This window comes from Desmodus rotundus, chromosome 13, assembly GCF_022682495.2.
Source record: "Desmodus rotundus isolate HL8 chromosome 13, HLdesRot8A.1, whole genome shotgun sequence".
NCBI classification, from domain to species: Eukaryota; Metazoa; Chordata; class Mammalia; order Chiroptera; family Phyllostomidae; genus Desmodus; species Desmodus rotundus.
The window spans coordinates 20,345,286-20,367,128 of NC_071399.1; the positions used below are offsets into that span (position 1 = coordinate 20,345,286).

Here is a 21,843-nt window from a genome sequence, read left to right on the forward strand (position 1 = left end):
GTAGATTAGGTTAGAGGTAGGGGCAGGGCTGGGGAGACATCTGTAGTAGAAGCAACAACTGAAGATCTCTTTAGCTCTTTAGTACTTTCCTATGCATCATTTTAATTGTCAGGAATACCTTTCTTCACGTTTTGTTGATGGGTCGGCAATGGAATTAGTCCTGCCCAGAAGAGAAGTTCTTTTACATTTTCATTAAAAGCTACAGTGTCATAAATAAAATGAGAGTTTATGTAGATACCCTCTAGAGGATTCACTGCGGCCCATTAACACACACCCCGCCTCAAACACTAGTGTTGCCGGAGGCACAGTTTTGGTCTTGAAAACAGATATGATATAGCGCTCATTTACAACACGCCAGACCTATGAGGATTGTTTTCGTTTGGTGTTTGACTCACCCATTCACGCAGCAAGGCCCGAGCTTTGGAATCGACAGACAGCAATTCAGACCCTACTTCCATCAATCACTGGCCGTGTGACCCTGGAGGGGTTCCTGCCTCGCAGCGGATTTCCTCACTTAGAGGAATCAAAGTGACGAGAAGGCCCACCTTCAGGTCGCTCTAGGTCTCTGTGGAAGGAAGTATGTGAGAATGGCAGAAAGGACTAGCATGTCTCTGCCACCTCGCCTCATGGGATACCATCCAACACACCCCCTTATTCTTTCTCATCTTCCTGCAGCCACATTTTGAAGGGGGAACCTAAATGGGACATCTCCACATCATTCACAGCATCTCTCTAAATTAACTAATTGCAGTGGTTCCTCCCTCCCCAGTCAGCCAGCTGTTTTGACCCACATTCCCTACATGTATTTGCCTACACAAGCCTCCTTGTTAATTTATTCTTTACAAGAGGGCCTTTTCAATTACAGGCACGTTAATTATTATTTATCACCCCTTAATTATTATAATCTACATGCTTATTTGGAGTGTGCGTGTGCGCCTGTGTTAGGCCAGAAGTCTGTGAACTTCGGCGGTCTCTGGTAGCCTCTGCTCTGCCTCCCGGAGTCTCTGCCATCTCCCTTCCCGCCCCAACCGCAGGGCGTCGGTGGTGAAGAGCTGCGTGGCTGCTTTGCTGACAAACATAAACTTCCTGTGATTTTTGAGTGTTCTGCAGAGGTTGGCACAGTATTATAAAATATCTTTAAAACTCCATCACTTGAAAAAAAAATGTTCAAAATGTGCCTTCTAGGTACTCTTTTATCAAATGTTTAACACAGGGTTTGGCACTTTAACGGGCTCTCCTCGATGTTCTAGTGGATATCTACATAAACCCTGATGGGTTTATTTACTACTGTAGCTTTTAATGGAAATATAAAATAATTTCTCTTCTGGGCAGTGCTGATTTCATTGCAAACGCATCAACAAAATGTGAAATCCACATAAAAAGCCAAGTTGCAAGTATCACTAAAGCTGGGAGAGTCTGGAGCTGCACATTTTAGATGGGCTAGTGTATTTATGGTTCTTGTACACATACTGTAAAATGTAACATGGCAGGATTGCTATATTGTAATAAAACAATGTGGTTGGTGCTTGCTGGAGGAAAAAAAAGGGGTTGGTGAATTATAGCAGTCATTGTACCTTGTTTCCCGTTATTGAAAATGGAGTATGATTATTAAATGCATGCAGTGTGCATTTTACACACTTTGTTATAGATCTTGGTTTTTATGTGTGCCTGGAATATCAATATTTGCTTTACTTTTAAGGAACATTAGTTACAAATACAATAAGTGTGTTTCATTTTTCATTGAAGACATACCGGCTTCAGTTCTCAATTCAGACTGTGCAATATCTGTCTCAATGATTATTGATCTGCAAACCCTTCGGAAAGTAAGCAAGGCTGTTTTTGTAATAAGCAAAGACGGCGGCTGCCGCTGCAGCCCTCTGAAAGCCATGAAACAGGAGCATCCAGCAATAAATAAGAGTTTAATTAAATTGCTTCTTGGCAGATAGCAGGACTGTGTCTCGGTTTTGGTTTAGAACCCGTGGGGTCTCTTTTCCCTCTTGATGTATGCGTGTCGTTCCCATTCATAACTAATGGGAACTGTGTGCAGTACAGGGGCAGCTGGCCCCATGTTCCACTGTGTCTGCAAAATACCCCAAGGATTTTTCTCCCCTGTGGGCTACTCAGATTTTTTTTAATGCAAAGAAAGAAGGAAATATAAATCTATAAGTAACTCTTAACGGTGTAAACTATGCACAGTACACCAGAGTATCTTATACATGCTAAAATAATAATCGTAATATCTTAGAAACCCCAAAAATATCTATATGTGTTTTATGTAGGATTTAGTTTCAAACGGTAATTATAATGAAAAGATTAAACTACAGCCTCCCCTTGGAATTTAACTCTCTGGTTAGCTATAAGTATCTATGTGATTATGGTGCTTGGTAAACCATGGAAACCATGCTCTGAGGCTAGAAATGAATGAAGATGATTAATTAGATTCTGTAAGGTGTTGCGTTGATAGTAGGGCACACATAGCCTTCAGCTCATTTGGGTTCAAAGCCATCTGAAAGATACGAGTGCTTGAAAATGATGAAAGCGGAGCTAGCAAGGTACAATTTCCACTTGCTGTGTTGCTGTTACTTTCCCCAGAGCACCAGCTGGGAATATGTATCATCCAAGCATCCCCAGTACTCTAGCAAAAGAGATGTTTCATTGTTTCTCTGTACACGTTCAAACATTTTCTGATAATACTATCAGGCAACCCTACCCATACCTGTGGAGTCTGAATCTATGTATGCAGCTGCCTTGCTGTTTTGTAATTGCTAGTGTATTCTCCCAGACGTCGGACCTGTTGCTGCCAGAGATATAGTTACTTAAGTAAACATCTGGACTGGCTCTGAGCACACTGGTGAACACTCGTAACTCCTCATACCCTAACTCTCCATCCATAGAAATGGGTGCTTCACCCCTACCATTCCGTCTACTAAGGAATGGTTAAAAGGCAGCAACTTCATTCACCTTTCTACATTAAACAGATGTGAACAAAATGTATCCAGGGACTTGAACATTTAAAATGGGACCAAGTGTAAAAAGCTGTCCATTGATTTTATCAGGTTAGTTTCTTCTTCCCTAATTCTTCTCATCAGCTCTATACAGACCCTCTAGAGTAAAACCCAATGACCTTTCAGGTGGAGTTATGAGTTCCAAACAATAACGTTCAGACATAATCACCTGGCTTAATTAATCTAGTAATTCCTCCCCTGATTGGTTTGATTCGTCATCTTGCTATGACAGAGGAGCAGGGGGCTGCCAGTTCTTAGCACGCTTAGGGCACCGTTACTGTATCAATTTTTCACCGTTCCCTTCGTAGCTACCGTGCAGCCTTTGGCCCTAGAGAATAATGTATGTATGGTATGTGGGTATTCTTCTGCCTGAGAATGCGGCCATCTTTACTTACAAAAACCCAGCCCTTTGTTTCTGTGGAAAATGACTCAAGATTTTCAAGCAGTCTTCGTTGCAGGAAATGCCAAACGCCTTCTCCAGTTGGTAAACGAACTGTCCTTTGGTCTCTCTTCCCCCCTCTCTCTCTCTCTCTCTCTCTCTCTCTCTCTCTCTCTCTCTCTCTTTCTCTCTCTCTCTTCTCTTGGAATAAAAGGTTGAGTTTGGTCCATATGTGGCAGATAATACCATATTTTATAGACTGAAAGATGACATCAATTGTAAGAAGAACCATTACTTTATAGACCACTAAATAAGGCTGCTTTTAAATTTGTTATCAACTATAAACTCATCCTGATTTCATGTTATCAACTATAAACTCATCCTGATTTCAAAGATGTCGGTGTGAAGCGTGTGAATATATATTGTAGAATCAGGGAAATGTTACCGTTTCTACTTTTGTCCTTTGGCTTTTTTTTTTTCTTTCCTATTCCTTAGTATTGAACTGTAGAGATTTTACAACTCAACCCACAATCGTCTTAAAAAATACTCTGAAATTAATTATTTTCAGAAATGGATTGGATATTAAATTCAGTAACCCTAGAGGGATAAGTTGTGTGGTTTCAAAAAATAAGTTAGGTTTATTTAGGGGATAAAGAGCAAGCTTGTTTTCATAGACACTATGAGGAGCTGGCTTAATGCTGTATCCCAGTAGGAGACTTACTTGATGGTACATCAATATAATAATTAGAGATTTCCAACTGGGTGACCCCTTCTAGAAAATATGTAACTCATAGAATACTAATGACTAATTGTCAAATCTGGATAGAATCATAATACTCCCCCTATTTATACACGTGAGGTAATCAATTTCAGAATGCAAACACAGTCAGATCCAGTCTGGTACCCTGTCCTCAGTGTGGGTATTCCTGTGGGTTTCTTTGGTGCTGAGATAGGGGGCAGACCCACCGTGCAGTTTCCCTCCAGAGTGTCTAACCCCTTGCTCTTTGTGTTTGCCATTTTTCTCCCAAACTACCAGCACCATTTCAATAGCCAGCCTTCCCCTACCCAAATGATGGCAGTGGTGCTTCACATTGTTTTAGATCCAAGACTAGAAGCTACTTCCACATGGCATTTTATTCCATTTTAAACCTCTCAGTCATCCCATAATTAGCAGGGGTATGCTGTTGGATCCCCAAAGGGAATCTGCGTTCTAGCACACAGCTGTAACTTCACCGCTCTAACGTACTGTCTATTTATCACAATCATAAGTTCCCCTCCGAGTCATGGCAGCACTGAGATCATTACAAATGACGCGATTGTGTGATGCCTACATCCAGAGTTGTGTTGTAATTTTAGTGTAAACATGGTGGTGGTGGTGTTTTTATTTCCTGCTTTTTCATTTCCTTTTTTTAATTTGATTTCTTTGTTTAGAATCCTTTCATGCCTGGCAACCATATTTTTTTAATTTTATGGACTGAGTCGATTGATCCGATGGAGTAAGTTTCATAAACTACTTCCCTGATAACAGATGAACTCCGGGCTTTACTTTATCTGCTTCTCATAGGAAGTGTTACGACATGACGGTAGTGGAATTAGTGGGAAAGACTGGACCTCAGCCACTTGGACCATGTACAAACATTCTTGCACTCATTGACCTACAACTTGTTATTGTTTTTTCCTGCTTGCTATTGCTTTGTATGGTCAGTGTATGATCAGGGATTGGCTTTCATTTGAGTTCTCAGTAGTCTTGGTCTCAGAATTCGGGGAGAGGTTACTGTTCCTCTGCCACTGACAGAGTTGACCAGACTGGCTACACCTGGCGTAGAGGGGAAGGCAGAGCTGACTCTTACTAGCACCCGAGAAGCTGCCGCCTCTGCTTCTGTGCCAGCAAGCCAGGACTATTATGGCCTTAAGTGTTTGACAGCCCGCCTCTCTAGTGGCCACATTACAAACTCATGTCTTGGGTAACTTCCCAGCATTTTCTCTAGAATTTTAGGAATGAACCTTCTGACCCAATTTCTCTCTTTCTTGTATAGTGATCCCCAGAGGGTGGGGGAGGGGGGGAAGCACTAGCTAAATTGTCCCTATCTAATCCAGTTAACTGACTTAAAGTGCTACCAAAGCTCTTATGATTCACTCAGCACCAGAATAGTTTACAAGGGGAAAAGAAAGATATGCCAGAAGGTTACAAACTTTATCCCAAATTTAAGCCAGGCTTCTCCCAAGGGCACACTTTGGGCCTCCAGAATTCAAGAGAACATGTGGCCGCATCCACACAATGCTCATCATTCAGGAATGGAAGCAGTTTCTCTGCTGGTGGGTCTGTGATCTCTGCCTTGTGGGAACCCAAAATATTAGAGCAGGAGGGAGTCTGAGAGGTCATTTGGCCCGACTGCCTCATTTTAGGGAAGGTGCGCTGAGATCCAGAGTGGCCCACGATGTGCACAGTCACACAGCTGGTGTTAGGCAGCTGCTCAACGCAGCTCTTCTGACCCCGGGTTCTCTCAGCCACAACACACACTGTCCCCTGCTAGAAAGCGGTTGACCCAGTTCGCTCAGATCATCAGGTGTCAGGCCTCATTTGTCGTCGTCACGACAGCATATGTACAGAGTAGGGGAATTAGGCTTTACTGAAGCAGGAAAAGTACCTAAGATGTTCACTCCCACAGCAACAGAGGAGATGAAGAAGGAACTTACTCTGGTTCTGCGGGGAGCTCTTATGCAATACGCACGTGCCTTGCTGGGACTCAGTTTCTTCACCTGTGACATGAGGAGGATGAGTGTGATGACCCTCGGGCCTGACCGTATGCGATTATTTACAGTTGGCACAGAGCTATGCTTTGGGATTCGCGTTTCCTAGCTCTTGCCCTTTCTTCAGAGCGTGCTTTACCATGACTATTTTCATATCCAATATGATTTTATATTAGCCGGAAAATAATTCCTATGCGTTGCTTATGCAATGTTTTCATGACAAGGTGAATCTCTGACAGGTCCATATAAGCATTTGCATTCTGCGTGTGTCTGGCATTGTTCTCTCTCCATCAGGATCATGATAAAAGCCTTGCCATTCTTCCCAGGCTCAAGCACGGAAATCTATTGCATTCCCACAGGGCAACCAGGGCCTCTTGCATTTACGACCAAGAACCAGCTGTACGCAAACTATTCGCTCTAATATCTGTGTACGTGAGATGAAACCAGTGGCAAATCTAACCCTGTGGTCACTGGATCATTCATTTCAGACAAAACTACCCCTTGACATCCCACCTCTCTACAGACTGCCTGTTCATGGGTTCTCACGTCCTTTGTTCAGACTGTAGCTTTAATACTCAGCTCCCTTTGCACAGAAGAGAAGTTGGTTCTCAGGTGCCAGCTGGCAGTTCCGGTGGTCTAGGTCCCGGGTAGTTCTCACCAGGTCCTTGTGTTTGGAGTCTCCTCCGTGAGGCTCCCCTCTGACAATGCCATTGGCAGCAGCACCTGCAGCCAGGCTGTCTGCTCCCTGATGGCCTGGGCTGCCTTGTGGATGTGACTCAGTGAGCAGAAGGTTGGGGTTGGAGCTCCACAATGTTTAGGTAAATCAACAGTCTATCTTTATGTGCCGGTTAACTTGCTGCCAGGTCCAAAACCTGGATACTCCCTTGTAAGTGGTCCCTTGTGCTCCACCACTTGCTGATTTACAGACTTCTTCTAAACCACAGCCAATAATTCTAGGGGCACAAACACCTTCTAGCTGAACACTGCAGACATTGGTTTAGCCTCTTTTTGTTCCCTGAGATGAAAATCCTTTTCTCTTTAGATCCCAGGTACAGCCTTTCAAATATCTGGTCAGAATGGCTAGACCTGCAGTTTCTAGTGTCCAGTACCAACTTCCAGTCCCACCTAGGTCTGGAGCAGTGAGTCCAGGGATGTGCTGTCACAGCCCGGGTTAGGCATGAGACAGGAAGTCTCTCACCCCCAGGCCAGAGTGGCAAGCACAGTCACGTGGAAGGTAGACTCTTGGTAATGAGCCAAAGCAAAGCCTTGTAGTTGGTCCAAACCAATCATCCCTTAGATTTACAGAGAAGAACACAGATTTTGCAGTGAAAACACAAAGCAACCATGCGTGTGTGTACACACACACACACACATCTGGCATTCGATTTTAACTCTACCACCCATTGACCTATGTGATCTTATGGTTTCCAAATCTCAGCCCAGGTAATAATATCTATCTTCCTAGGTTGTTGTTAAATTTTTAAATCAGGATCATTTGGGAAATGGTATATAAGCTAATAAGTGCGATTAAAAACATTAGCTGTTTTGTTGCGCTTACGTGGTTTTTTTAGACTCACATAGAATCTGCATTTAATCAAAGCAAGTGGCATGGCACTCATTTTCTCTAAGACACAAGAAGCTCGCATATATCTCCTTCTGTGTTAAGCTGTAAACTAAACAAGGCAACAGACAAAGGAGTAGCAAAGGCTATGGACTAGAAACACTGGAGCAAACTACATCCCCCCGGTAATGGGAATGCTAAGATGAGAAAGATCTGCGTGGCAAGGCCCTGGGCTCTGCCTGTGTCACTCCTGTTGGAGCTGCGTGAACGCACTTCCTGGGCCTACGGTGACCTAAATCTTTCTATTTGGGAGAATTAAGAGCATTAGATGAAGCATCCTGAGTTCCAGGGTACAGAGAGACAAATAGTTTAGTTTTGAAAGGTTGCAAATACTGATTTGGAGGAAAGGCATAATGTGATGGCACATATTGATTTGCAAGTGCTTTTTGTACAATTACAAGGTAAGGAAATGATTTTATGGGGTTTTTTTCCTGTTGTTTTTTTCTACAAAGTTACACAAAACAGACTTCTTGAAAGGGGTCACTAGGGCTCTTGTTTCCCCCATCCCCACCCCCGCTATCCCTTGGCCCATTAATATAATCCTGTTGTGGAAAGGAAGGGACCTGCCATCCCCTTCTTCCTCCGGATTCCCCCGCCCTGCCTCAATCTCAGGTGTCTGGTTTTGAGTGTTTGTACCCAGGTGTTTCCTTTGGGTGACAGTGATACATCTGCAGACTGGTAGCCTCTGTGACTGTCACCCAGTGTAGCCATACACAGCAAAATCTTTTCCCTAGAAAGGGATGTACATTTTTTCCTTGACCCATTAAGTGTTTGTCTTCCAGTTTTTTTTGTCACTCATCCAAGGTCTACTCACCTATCCAAAAACCCGCTGGGCTCTGAGGCTGTTCAGCTCTTAATAAGAAGTTGAGCAGAAGTTATAATAACTCATTGCCTTGCCTGCTTGGAAAACATGATAATGCTCCTTAGTTGTAAGAAATCATTTTAACAACGCTGACTGCTGGCAGTTCATTGATGAAGGCTGTGCGAAACCTGCTATAAATAGCACATGATGCATGTAGTAAAGGGTTCTTCTGTGTGGCATTTATTTATTTGTAATTTATTCCCTGCCTACTCTCACAAAAGGATTTGAGCTGCCTGACAATAAAAGACACGTACACAAGAAGACCGTTATGTATGTAGAAACGGAAGATCAACCATCATGGGGAAAAGGAGAAGGGAAGACATGTCTGTGTTGTCTTCCTCCCCATCAAGGCTGTAGAAGATTATGTCCTCCGCTTTCCCTCTCCCGGACTCACCGCCGTGAGCTGAAGAGGACACTTGCAAGTCGTCCTTCACAAAAGTAAAACAAGTAAGATTCTAATGGTGGACACAGTGGGGAAAAAAGATTGTATATTTAGAAAGAGGGAAGTACAAATCCTGGAAGATCTTACGTTTGGCTGAGAAGAGGTATAAAAGGATGGCCACAGAGGAAGCAAAACTACGTAGTGACTGTATTTTTCCTAATCCCTCAGAGTTCTGATCACCTACCACCCAATTCTATTTTGCACTTGCCTGGAATTATGCACAAGCTATTGATTTGTTCTCACGACTGGGAAGGGAACAATCTAACAATAGATTTTATACCTACAAGTAATAGTTTTCAGTAACTGAGCATCTGTCACAGAAGAGATGGTGAGTGACCTAAAATGTTCTTTGTCGTGGGACTATCCTGTGAATGGTAGGAAGTCCAGTAGCATCCCTGGGCTCCATGAACCTGATGCCAGTAGAACCCCAACCCCCCAAAATACATACCCATCAGTTGTGCCAATCAGAAATGTCTCTGGCATTTATGAATGTTCTGCCTGAGTAGTGGGAAAAACTGTCTGCAGTGTAACCAGTGATTTAGGTAAAGACCTGTACACATTCTGCCTTCCAGAGCAGGTGACGCCATGGAATCCTCCTGTCCTGGCCCTCCCATAGCGAGGGACTCCCATGGGGCCCTCTGGCAGCGTATCCTCCCCTCCGGTTCTCATGAGGCCTTTGTGTATCTTGCCTATTCAACATTTGGAGACTCCGGCTGCATTCCTGCTAACTCAGGGGTTGCAGAATAACCCCAGCAGCAGTATTCCTGTGCATTTACTCCGACGATAAATCACAAGTCAGTTTCACAGGTCCCACGCCCTAGTGGGAACAGTTCTTTTAGTCTGCCTGAGGCCTGTCATTCTGACTTCCTACAGAGAAAACTCTAATAAGCCACCTAATTCAACCAATAAGCGAGAAATGTGTGAAGCGGAGAAAGCTGAATTGACTACGATCATGCCCAAGCACATTGTACAATTCGCGGCTCCTCATTTCCCAAGCAGAGGTCTAATCACGGCTTTCCTAAAACGGTTTCTAATCAGCAGCACATGTTGCTTGTGTGCCAAGTCTATACACAGATTTGTATTCTGAAGGAGTTTGTCTCTTCTGTCTTTTATTTTTTAAATCACACCTTTTCTTTGCGAGTGAATCTCAAACTTGTATTCTACCTCGGCTCAGGTTCAGTTGTCACACCAACCAAACATACTGTCTTGTTTAGATGTCACATGGAAGCCAGGCTTCCCAGGTGCATAGAATCAATGAGTCTCTATGGAGCTCTCCTTCACCTTCCATGGAAAACCCCCTCCACACTCCTGGAGTGGCCCTTTTATCCTTACAATACACTGGTAAAAACTGAGAGGGAGTCTGTGATGATGAGCCCATTTTCCGGCTGAATGTGAGAGATGGGATCAGCGTTTGCCTTTTCATAGGCCTCTCCAGTGGGTCTGGCATGTCTTGGACACTATTAGTATATTAAACCGTGATGATGAGATAAACACATGGTAGTATCTTAACAAGAGAATTCAGCCTATTCTGTTGGCATTGGCATCTCATGGTGCTAATTGGAACTTTTCACACATTTAAATCAAAGGGGAAAGAGGTGGTGTGCTCTATTTCCTAGGAGGGGGCGCCTTCATCCCTGCCTGGTAACAAGGATGCTTTCAAGAGACACTCACCTTCTGGTCTTATTCAAGAGCCGTTTTTTGAATTCGGAGTTTTGCTGACCCTGTTCTTTCGTCCCCTTGCCCCAACCAACCAGCATGCATCATGACGAACCATGTGCCTTTATTCCGTTTCTGATTCGGGACCAGTGGTCACTCTCAGCTCTCGCCACCTTGCTTGTCTCGATGCTCTCTCGGTCTTGAGAAGGATGGAAAGGGAAAAAATGAGAAAACCTATGGTACATCCTTGCATGGAATATTTTCTTTATGTATTTTTATCCCAAGAACTGCATGCATACCACTTAAAGGCTCTTCACACTGTTTTTCCCATCTTTATAAAAGGCAGTGATTTGCTTTTTGATCCATAAGATTGAAAGAAGGTATTTTTCCTACATCTCCGGCACATATTGTATTTTGAGAACAGTCACTTGTCTCATGGCCGTTGAACTGTAAGCACGGGGCTTCGATGCTGGGGTTTGAGAAGGAGGACGGTGGGACTCAGCTGACACAGGTGCAGTGTCTGCGTGTGAAGACCAGCTCAGGGCAGAAGGAATCCTCTGAATGGGAATGTGGTGCTTGTAATAGTGTCTGGCAAATAACAGGTACGAGGTGGGGCAAAGCAGGTTTACAGTTTTGAGTACACAAAACACAGTGTATTCTTGTATTATCTGTTATTATTTTATTATTTTCCATACGAACAACTGTAAACCTCCTGTTGCCGACCCTGTATCCACTTTGACTAAGTGAATGCCTACAAGAATGGACTGTACCCTCTATAATCTTTTTTCCCATGTTTTGCCGCTTGTCCTCTATGAAGGAAAGGATTAAAGTCTAATGTATTCTGAGACTAGCCTCAGTCACAGTATCAAGAGTGGGTGAAAAGAACTGACGTGAACATCCTTAACAATGAAACTTACTACAGGACACGCTAAAAGCAATCAAGGGTATATGAGTTACACCTACTTTGGTTTATTTCATTTTTCTGACATATCTTAAGACTCCTATAGGTCAGGTTCAGGAATGGTGCTATAGATATCATGATACACATAGCCTTCTCACTTTGAAAGATGTACCCAAAGCAAACCTTGCGTGTAAGGGGAAATAAGGGTTTTTCAAACACATAGTGGACCCCACATAAGAGAGAAGTAAATGAAACTTCGAAAATGACAGTGAATGAAATTCTGGACCCTGACTAAGCAAGTGGCCTGTGCGGAAGGCCTGGAGGCAAGTAGCCCTGATTGCAACTGCGTGATGGGGAGACTGAGAAAGAATGTCTCAAAGAAGAAGGTGCATCTGTCGGCTACCTGATTTATTTGTATGTACTGAGAGGTCACAATTCGTTGGAGACTTGGAAGAAAAACGATGCCCATCAAAAATGATTGAATTGTTCACTCTGGAGGTGGGGGTGGTTAAGAAAGAAAAGTAATCTAGCACATGAGGTACCTTAAATGCAAATACGCTACAGGGTCACGGCACCGTAAAACCTGAATAGTAATTTAGCCAAACGTGCAATGTATGTATCACGATGACTGAAAAGGGTGCTCCTAAGGGATAGCATAGTACGAAGTTCTCATCCTTCCAGTGAGAAATATAGACAATTATTAAAGTCTAAAATCTAGCTCATATTCATACATGCACATTATTTGTAAATATTGATCTAAATACTAGATGTAAAACTTGAGGAGTAAGGAGGTAAACTACTCTTTTTCATTTAAGTCAGTTAAAATGTTTTGACTTCTAAAATTAAGTACAGGGTTCATTTTATTCTTTTGAAAAATATTTACAATGTCTCCTATAAGCCTATATAAAATATTTAAACAGGTTTTTCAAGAAAGTGAAAATAGTGTTTTCTACCAATTATAAAAGCCCATTTACATTGCTTCTACTTTCATTCCTACTTTATGTGTAACGAGGTTAAACCCAAGCCAGGCCAAATATTCTCTCACTCTCAGAGTTCCTCGGTTACACAACAGTGAGGATTCATTCATTCACCCCTTGGCCTTTAGCTTTCAGATCCTGATCAAATTATGACCTTTCCACTCAGGACTGCGGAGTTGCGTGTACTCAGGAGAATGTAACTCAAAATCAGCATGTGGTCAAACACCTTTTTTTTCTTCCTGGTACGATGCCCCATGGACTGAGTAGCTTAAATTCAGATTTGATTAAGGAGTTTGATCTTTAGAGGATGATATGAAGCTGTCACGACAAGAGCCGTGGTATTAGGAAGCTCGGGTGTCTTCATCACAGACCTGCCTGGAGAAAGATAAACTAGGAGGACACTGCAGTCAAAGGTTAAACTAAAAATTCTGCCCTGATTCCAAATAATGTCTTTCAACAGCTGAAATTCCTAGAAGTTCAGATATCTTTTCACACTTGTCATCATAACTTTCATGCCTCTTAAATTCTGATCTACTGTATAATTTCTATTTAATAACTTATAAATTTTAAAATATGCCCTAATTCTACCATATGAGTAAAGGAATATTTTCTGTGGGATAGATTTTTTAGATATTCTTTTTCCTGTTTTCTTTGGTCCTTTAAACCTAACTCTCTGAGCCTCTGTTTCTTTCGCTCTCATCCTCTGATAGTTATCTGAACTTTACCCTTGACCTCCCACACATGTCCCTTCTTTTGGTTTCTCTTCACTTGTAAGATAGTCTTTTGGAGATATGAAAGTGGATTAGATTTGGACCCAGTCAAAGCCTAGAGCTGTTTATACATATTCAAGAAATATAGGTTAGGGCTTAGAAAGCTCTCCAAAGTTTTTCGGAGACAAGTATCTCACACTTCAAGACTTCTATTAGTCATTATTTGATTTCTACATATATAATTATGTAGAGATATGAGTACAGAGCAGAATTTTTTCCCATGTCCTGTTTACCTCCTCATTTGAAAGCAAAGTCTACTAAGCTATATTTTACAGAAGCCAAAAGTTGCCGGTCATTCACTCTCTTTGCAGTTCGAGGCTAGCAGGATTATAGCCATATAACAGAGCTCCCTGCCTTCCAGAAAAAAGGAGTCGATAGCACTTGGGCAGTCAGAGGTCCCTGGGATGGTGGCCTGATCAGATCCTTGCCAACTGTTTAAGTCAATGGCCTGTCTAAGGTATAATTATCTTTCCCTCAGTGAGAGCACATACAGATTTCATTTTACAAGTAATGCTAGCCTTCATTAGACATTGAGTCATAGTCCCTAATTTGCAATATTTTATGGCAGTCAGCAGAATATGTTCTTTATCGTTTCATGGAAAGAAAAGGAAAGGAGAAGCTGGGACTCCCATTCTTGGCCTCGAGTCACAGAGTCCACACACACACACACACACACACACACACACACACACACACACACACACACACTGTGATTTCAAGGTTGTTTGGCAAAATAGGAGTGCAGGACTGCTGAATAGACAGACTTTGAAAACAGTTTTTATCTATCTGAAATGTCAGGCTCAGAGATTCCAGTTCTGATGCTAAAGTTTCTGTAATCTAAATATAAAGGGCTGGAACCACTTCACAGGGTCCTTATTTCTCCAGGTCCTTCCCTGGGTGTGCCTGGTGGCTCCATCTCACAGCCTTCACACCCTGAAAATCCTCCCAACACTCAGAGGCAGGCGGTTAAGAAGAGCAAGGTGCTAGAATGTCTGTGTAAGGCCTAGTGCCCCAATCAGTTCACCTTTTCAGTCTGAGACTTTCCCCTGGCTCCTCGGCCCCGGGAACAATCTCCTCTGGGTGAGATTCTGACCCTACTCCTGTTAGAGTTGACTTTACTCTTGCTGATCTATAGAAATGCAGATTTTTTAAAGATTTTTTTTATTAAATTTATTTGGGTGACAGTTGGTTCATAAAATTATGTTTCAAATGTACATTTCTATGATACGTTGTCTGTATATTGCATTGTGTGCATACCACCCAAAGTCAAATCTTCTATCACCATGTATTTGACCCCTTGACCCTGTACTGGCTCCCTACCCCCCACCCCTCTGGTAACCACCATACTGTGTGTCTGTGGGTTTTTGTCTGTTTGTTTATCTCATTTGTTCCTTTGTTGCTTTCACTTTTATATCCCACTTAAGAGTGAAATCATCTGGTTCTTAACTTCTTCTGGCTGACTTATTTCACTTAGCATGATATTCTCAAGATCCATCCGTGTTTTTGCTAATGGCAGCATTTTGTCTTGTCTTATGGCTGAGTAATGTTCCACTGCCAATGTGTACCACTGCATCTTTTTTATCAACATCTAGAGAAGGACACTTTGATTGTCTCCATGTTTTGGAAACCATGAACAATGCTGAGATGAACACAGGCGAGCATATATCTTCGTGAATGAATGTTGTCAAATTTTTCCAGTAGATACTCAGAAGAGGGGTTACTAGGTCATATGGTAACTATGTTCTTAATTTTTTGAGGAGCTTTCATACTGTTTTCCAGGGTGCTGAACCAGTTTACATTTCCAGCAGTGGAAGAACGTTCCTTTTTCTCCACAACCTCTCCAACGCGTGTTATTACTTGTCTTGTTGATAATGCAGATCTTGATGCAGTATCCTTGCAGTAATGGGGTAAGAATGCACAGGAGTGCTGCTGCCTCACCCTATGTTATAGCTGCAAATTAAGTACGTGATTTGTGGAAGCTGGGGGTTAATGAACGCAGTGTTAGAACCCAGGTCCTGGGATCGAGAGATTTTTCTTCTATTTATATATATACACACATACATATGTATATATATTGTATTCTTGAGTTTTTACAGGCATCCTATCACAACAGCAACATACACAATGTAAGTACACATCTCTCTTACCCAGAGTCCTTCACTGGATGGAACAGGAGGTACACATCTAAATATACACTCAGGCTATATCCGGTGGGTAGATATTTCTCCTGAACCCATGGCACTGGCCCATGGTGCTCCTCTGAACTCTGCTAATTCAGATCAATCTGGAGAGGAGGCACAGTAATAGGCTACTTTTCTAGCTGCGTTCCTGGCTAATGTCAAAGCATTTGCTAACTTTAGTACATACTCAAGATGACTGGAAAGTACTGTTTCTGGCAGGTACAGATTTAATTTTAATGAGGCATTCAGCAATTCAGCACCTATAAGACATTTTAACGATTCACTGAGACTCACAGAGGACACATTTTTGCACAATTACAGATTCCTTTCTTTTCCCCTCTCTACTTACAAAGAATTGTTTTCCTCTTCTCCCTGCCCCACCCCAAATCTGGTAAAGTATGGGCCCTTTGTGAAACAGTGTTAACGCCCACTGAGTGGTTAAATATCTCAGGCTTAGAAACTTGCTACAAAGTCATCATTAAGGAAGGGGACACAGCTTCTGGCCACACTGCTATTTCTTGTCCATAGGAAAGTGAGAGACCTTAGTCTTCCCTAATTTTTAGGGTTTTTTAACCTCAGCATTCATATGCATTTGGGACCAGATAGTCTTTGCTTTGGGAGGCTTCCCTGTGCAGAGTGGGGTGTGTGCTGGCACCCCTGACTTTTGGCCGCTACATGCATGCTGCTAGCACCTCCCTGCAGTGGTAACATCTGAAAATGTCTCCAGACAGGACCAAATGGCTCTCGGGGGGGCAAAATTAGCCCTCAGCTGAGAACCACTACCCTCACTCTGCCTTTATGTCTTAGATCTCTTCACGCACCCCGTCTCTGTTTTAAAAGCTCTGCGATCGAGATCGGTTCTTACATGATTCAAAATCATCTAGTGGAGTCTAAATGTCTAAAAATGTTTCAGAATGCTAATGGGTCAGGAAGGAGAATGGAGAAGAACCTGAAATCCAGAGAAGTTGTTTTACCATTGTAATCAAGCGGTACCAGCAGCACTGGCATATGATGAAGAACAAATGCCTGGTCCTTATCAGGCTGCGAGCCCGAGACCATCGCCATTCCCTCAGCTCGGATGCAGCCTGTCAGTTTGCTCATAATTCCTGCAGGAAACCAGGGGAACAATACGGGTTGTTCGGGTGTGGGGCCATCCCTATGCTTCTCACCAGGGAAAGGCTCACTCCTGCCCAGTGGGACTCTGTACATTTCAAAGTTGCCCCTCCACAAATTTAGGAATCGCAGTGCCGTGGCGCCGTCATTGCTAACAGTCAAAGAGCCAGGCTTTCTGGGTTGAAACTGAGGCTTATATAGAGTCAGGGGTTTTGATCTCCTGATCCTTTTTCATAAGAATGAAGACAGCATTGAAATTTAAGTGTTTAACAGAGGAAAAGGGAATGGGATTTCCCATGGGCCTCCTGCAAACAGTCCCTGGCCATGCTTTGAACATTTAAAAAAAAACCCCTTATTTCTCATTCGCATCATTGATGTCAGTAATGCACCTACAGGGGACCAAGAAGTTTGTCTTCAGTGTAGCTGTGTTGATTGATGCTGATTCAACATCTTCCCTCTCCCCCCCGCCCCCAGATATTTATTAGACCTTGAGAATGGAAAGGTTTTCATCACACTCAGTTCCTAGGTCTACAACTTAGCACCACTTTGAGCACTTTTAAAGATCTCTGGGTTAATTACACCGGACTGAAAATAACTGAGCGAGCGCTAAGAATGCTCCCGCTGTAACCTCACTCGGGTTGTCTGCCTGCTTCAAGCCTGCTCCTGACCCCATCGATAAAGAGCACCTCAGCTTCTATTGCAAGGATGTATAGCTTAGTCTCCCTTCATCTGTATTCGGTTGGCCAAAATCTTGGTTACTTTTTCCTGTATGATGGCTCTTGTAGGGCTTAGTTGGTCTTTAACTTCATTTGAAACAATTTTCTTAGATCATATCGTGACAGCTGTCATATCAGCATGCATTTAAAAAATTATCAAAATTGGTGAATTTTTATGCAGCCATTTTAATATTGAAGAGGGAAAAAGATATGCAACATTTTCAGCATATTATGCTTTCTTATTTCAAGAAAGGTAAAAACACAACTGAAATGCAGAAAAAGATTTGTGCAGTGTATGGAGAAGGTGCTGTGACTGATTGAATGTGTCAAATGCAGTCTGTGAAGTTTCTTGGTACTATTGACATTTTGACCAAACAATTCTTTGCTGTGAGGCTGTCTTATGCATTGGAAAATGTTTAGCAGCATGCCTGGCCCTACCCACTAGAAGCCAATAGCAAGAGATAGCCAACATCCTCAAACTACCCAAATCAATGAAGTTATTGGTGAAAATGAAAAACGTGTCTTTTATTTATGGGGAAAAAAATGCAAGAGACTTTGTGGCTAAGCCAATAAGTTCTTCTCTGATCATCTTGAAGGGTTATGATTAATTACATTTGTGCATCGCTAGTAGAAATGCATGTAAGCCATGAGCTTCATTGAACCCACTTCCAACATTTCTCCATGAGAAAATGTTTTTAAGTGAATTCTGACTGCTTTCTCATACTTCCAGTCTTCTTTCAAGTGAGATGAAATCACTAAAAGACTCAGATGCCCTATGACTGGAATTTCCATTAACAGAGATACCTATCAGTGAGATTTAGCAGTAACTTGTGAAATTCTGGGACTGATTCTCTTTAGCCCCAGATACATAGAAATATATCATATCATATATATATAAGCTGATATAAATATATATAATACCTGATATAAATATGGTAATATCTGGGACTCTGAAGGTGCTTGGCAGTCCATCCCACAGCGCTCTCTCTCTCTCCAGCGATCTAAGCATCTGAGCAATTAGATAGGGACTATTGGACAAGGTAGCTGCAATGTCCCCTAGCTGTGTTTCACGTCTCCCACTTCTGGCATTTGGAGAGTTCAAGCAGACACACTGCAAACTGCCCACCCTCCACCCTTGCTTTCTGCACAAGTCTGATTTTGTTGCCTTAATATTAATGTCTCTTTCAGGCATCTTGAAACTCTTGAACCAGCTTTCCTGAGATAGCTACATGGAGGAATTTCCTCTGAATGGGTGACAGACCCCTTATTTGGGCTTAATTTGTTGTTTTTGATGAAGCTGAAGCAGCAGCCAGGTCTCTAATTGATCAGTGTGTGTATCCCCTGGGCACGCGCTATGTTCTGCTAGGAAGGTGCATGCGCGATGCCTGGCTTGCAGTTTTAGCCTCCACGTGAGCCTCTAACAGAACAATGAAAGGAACTGGGGAAAGAAATGCATTCAAACTGTAAGATTCTTTGAAACCACTTGAAATATTTCTCAAGGAAAACACCTTTTAAGTGAATTCTCTGGTTTCTAGTACTTCCACTCTGCTTTTAGTGTATGTCATGTAATGGAGGTGCTTTTCCTGGACACTCTGCAACCTCACTTCCTCACACAGCAGCACACGAGGGTCTTTAAACTAGGACACGTTCAAGCAGCTGTGGCTGTTCTTCAGAAACTCCAGAATGGCAAGGCAAAGGAATTTCATTATCATGTAAAGATTTTTGCTCTTTGCTGTCTCCTAGCCTCTTGCTGATCAAGGGTAAGACAGATGAGGCATTTAGGTCAAAGAATGACTTCGACCCAACTCCCTTTTGTCTTTAGCCCCCTGGTCCTCGATGAGACTGAGGTCTGTGTTCTTTTAGGGCTTTCATTCCCTAAAAGCACTCTACTTTGGGGGATTTTCATTTTAGGAGTTACATGTCACCTTTACCCAAGAGACTGTGCTAAGGGTTCTGGAGTTACTCAGCAGTAGCGTCTCTCAGTAGCAGAGACGGCAGAGACTGTTGTCCCGTGCAGGGATGGAAATGACATGAGAACATCTGGAAAAAAAAAGACCAGAGTACAGAATATTAATAAAGCTTTTAACAATGCAAAACATCGGCCTACAATTGGACACTTTCTGCGCAGGAATTATGCCGGGTTTAGGAAAGGCAGATAGAATGTAATCTCTGCTTTAAACTTGCAGATAACGAGGGAACTCCGGGGAAGTGGTGAGGTGTCGGAAGCAGTGTGAATCAGGACCTGAGGCATGAAGCACAGGGAGAACACTGAAGAGCACTGAAAGCGGAGCGTGAGCCAGTTAGAACCAGCTCCCCATTTCTGCCTTCGCCCTGATGTCAGCTTTAGTTTGGACATTACTGCCACCAGACTGCTTCAGCCCAGTTGTGGAAATACTCAGGATCACAAAACCACGATGCCTGTGCCACAGTTGGCGTCGGTCAGTCGTGCGCTGGGTGGAGGTGGGGGCTTAAAAACTGTACTGTAGGACTTACAGTCTACAGTCATACTGCTACAGCTGCATGTCCCTCTCCGCTGCTCCCACTGTGGGCACGTTGTGTACGTATAAACGGCTTTTCGTGACATGGAAAAGACAGACAGCATAGACACCCAAGTGTAGTAGTGGTTATGGCTGAATGATGGGATCATTGACGGTAATTATTTGTTGTTTTCTACATTTCTTGCCATAAACATCAGTGAAAAGAGCAATACTCATTTTAAAACACTAACTCTGCCTTGATAAATGTACTTAACATAACAATATAAATGTATATTTGCTTAGGTGACAATGGAATGCTGCCATTGATGGACTGTATTTTTCTAGCATAACAGACCCAACGCTGGCTTGTCGTTAGTATTCATCCAGCCATACCACCTAAATGTAACACATTTGTTAACCAATAATTGTATTTCCTCAAACACAGATATAGCGCTGAGTTCAAACACGTATTCCCAGTGCAAATAGGAGGATGATTCATTAGCGGATCTTAATGATGTTTCTGTCTGACTTCACCTGCATTTTTAAACAAACAAACAAAAATATAGACTTTGAAAGTAACTGTTCATCAAGAGAAAATGTCTTATATCTGCACCTTCTTGGCTAGCTATAACTCTAAGTGCAATCACGTGTAGACTCTATTGCTTTTACACACAGTGCAGAAATACTCAAGTTGCTGCTGTAATCAGAAAGGAGGACCACACAAGCCAGCGGTGGGAAATAATTTATTTCTCCAGACCGTGGTGCATTTATCAGGGTGCTTCATCATCATTAAAAGTCCGGGTTTTGAGCTCTGTGTAGTGCGTGTGTACCAGAGTGTGTGTATGTTAGTGTATATCCAGTAATGTGTCTTTAAGAACCTCCAACATTATGCAAGTATTCCTTTTTTTTCTATGTTGTGTTTAACCTTTCTAATGCTTAATCATCATGTTAGGGAATGGGAGATGTGGGAGGGGAAGTTCACTGGTTTATAGCATTAGTTTTCATTATTGTCCAGATCCTGATCTTTGAAGTGAGTATTGCATAGACAAAACTTTTAATAGATTATACGAAAATACAACCAGCACATTCTCATCCACAGCCGTCCTCCTGAGCAGCTCACCCATTGGCAATGTGCAGGCACTTTCTGGGTAATTATAAATGAAGACAAACTAGAAAGAAGTATAGACAATGATTTTGGACGTCTTTTATCTTTTACTCTAGATTTTATAAATCTGCATCATAACCATTGTAAAAAGCGAGGCTTTGTGCTTCTCTACATCTTTACTTCCCAAGTTAGCAAGATGAAGTTGTATTCAAAAGGCAGCGGAGACAATTTGCTCTTCGCATTCCTGTGAGTTGGAGTCACGGCATCCAGAGTTTCAGCCACAGTGAGGTCATTTACTTCCTCCTAGAAAATAATGGAAGTGCGCCCCCCGCGTCGTCCATCACCTGCAGGTGTGGCCCACACACCTCCTGAACTATCTGGAGGTCCTTCTGCCAACAGCATCTGCAGGAAGGGAAGAATGGGTGGGTATTCCAATCAAACCAGAAGAGAAAATCCAAATATCTCTTCTTTATGAGGTATGCTCTTTCATTGGTAGTTTGATCTCATCTTTAAGGTATAAAATTATTATGTAAGTACATGGCCTAAATCTAGGACCTGATCCCTGCACCCTGCAATAATGTTCATCTGACGACTGTTAACGTCGTTAACAAAAGGGACACAGTGCCCTCCCGGGGCTGCCCAGCTCCTTCTAAAGTCAATAGTGACAGAAGCTGCAGAGAAGAAGTGTTAAAGTGATAACTCCTGGCAATATTCAACTCAGGATCTAATAATATAAAGTTATGTCATTGACAAATGGAGTTCATTATATTCTGGCACGATGTTATGCCAAGGAAGTCTGTCGGACAAGGTAAATTGTGCCTCTGTAGGCAAGAGATTATAATCTAAAATACTTAACTGATTTGGGCATTTATAAAAAGTACAAGCAAC

At 42.5% G+C, this 21,843-nt stretch overlaps 1 protein-coding gene across 2 annotated transcripts in view; it reads left to right on the top strand.

The window, feature by feature from the left end:
* UNC5D (unc-5 netrin receptor D) overlaps window positions 1-21,843 on the top strand; it is a 479,860-nt gene that overhangs the window by 320,677 nt on the left and 137,340 nt on the right. The gene's annotated exons all lie outside the window — the stretch shown is intronic.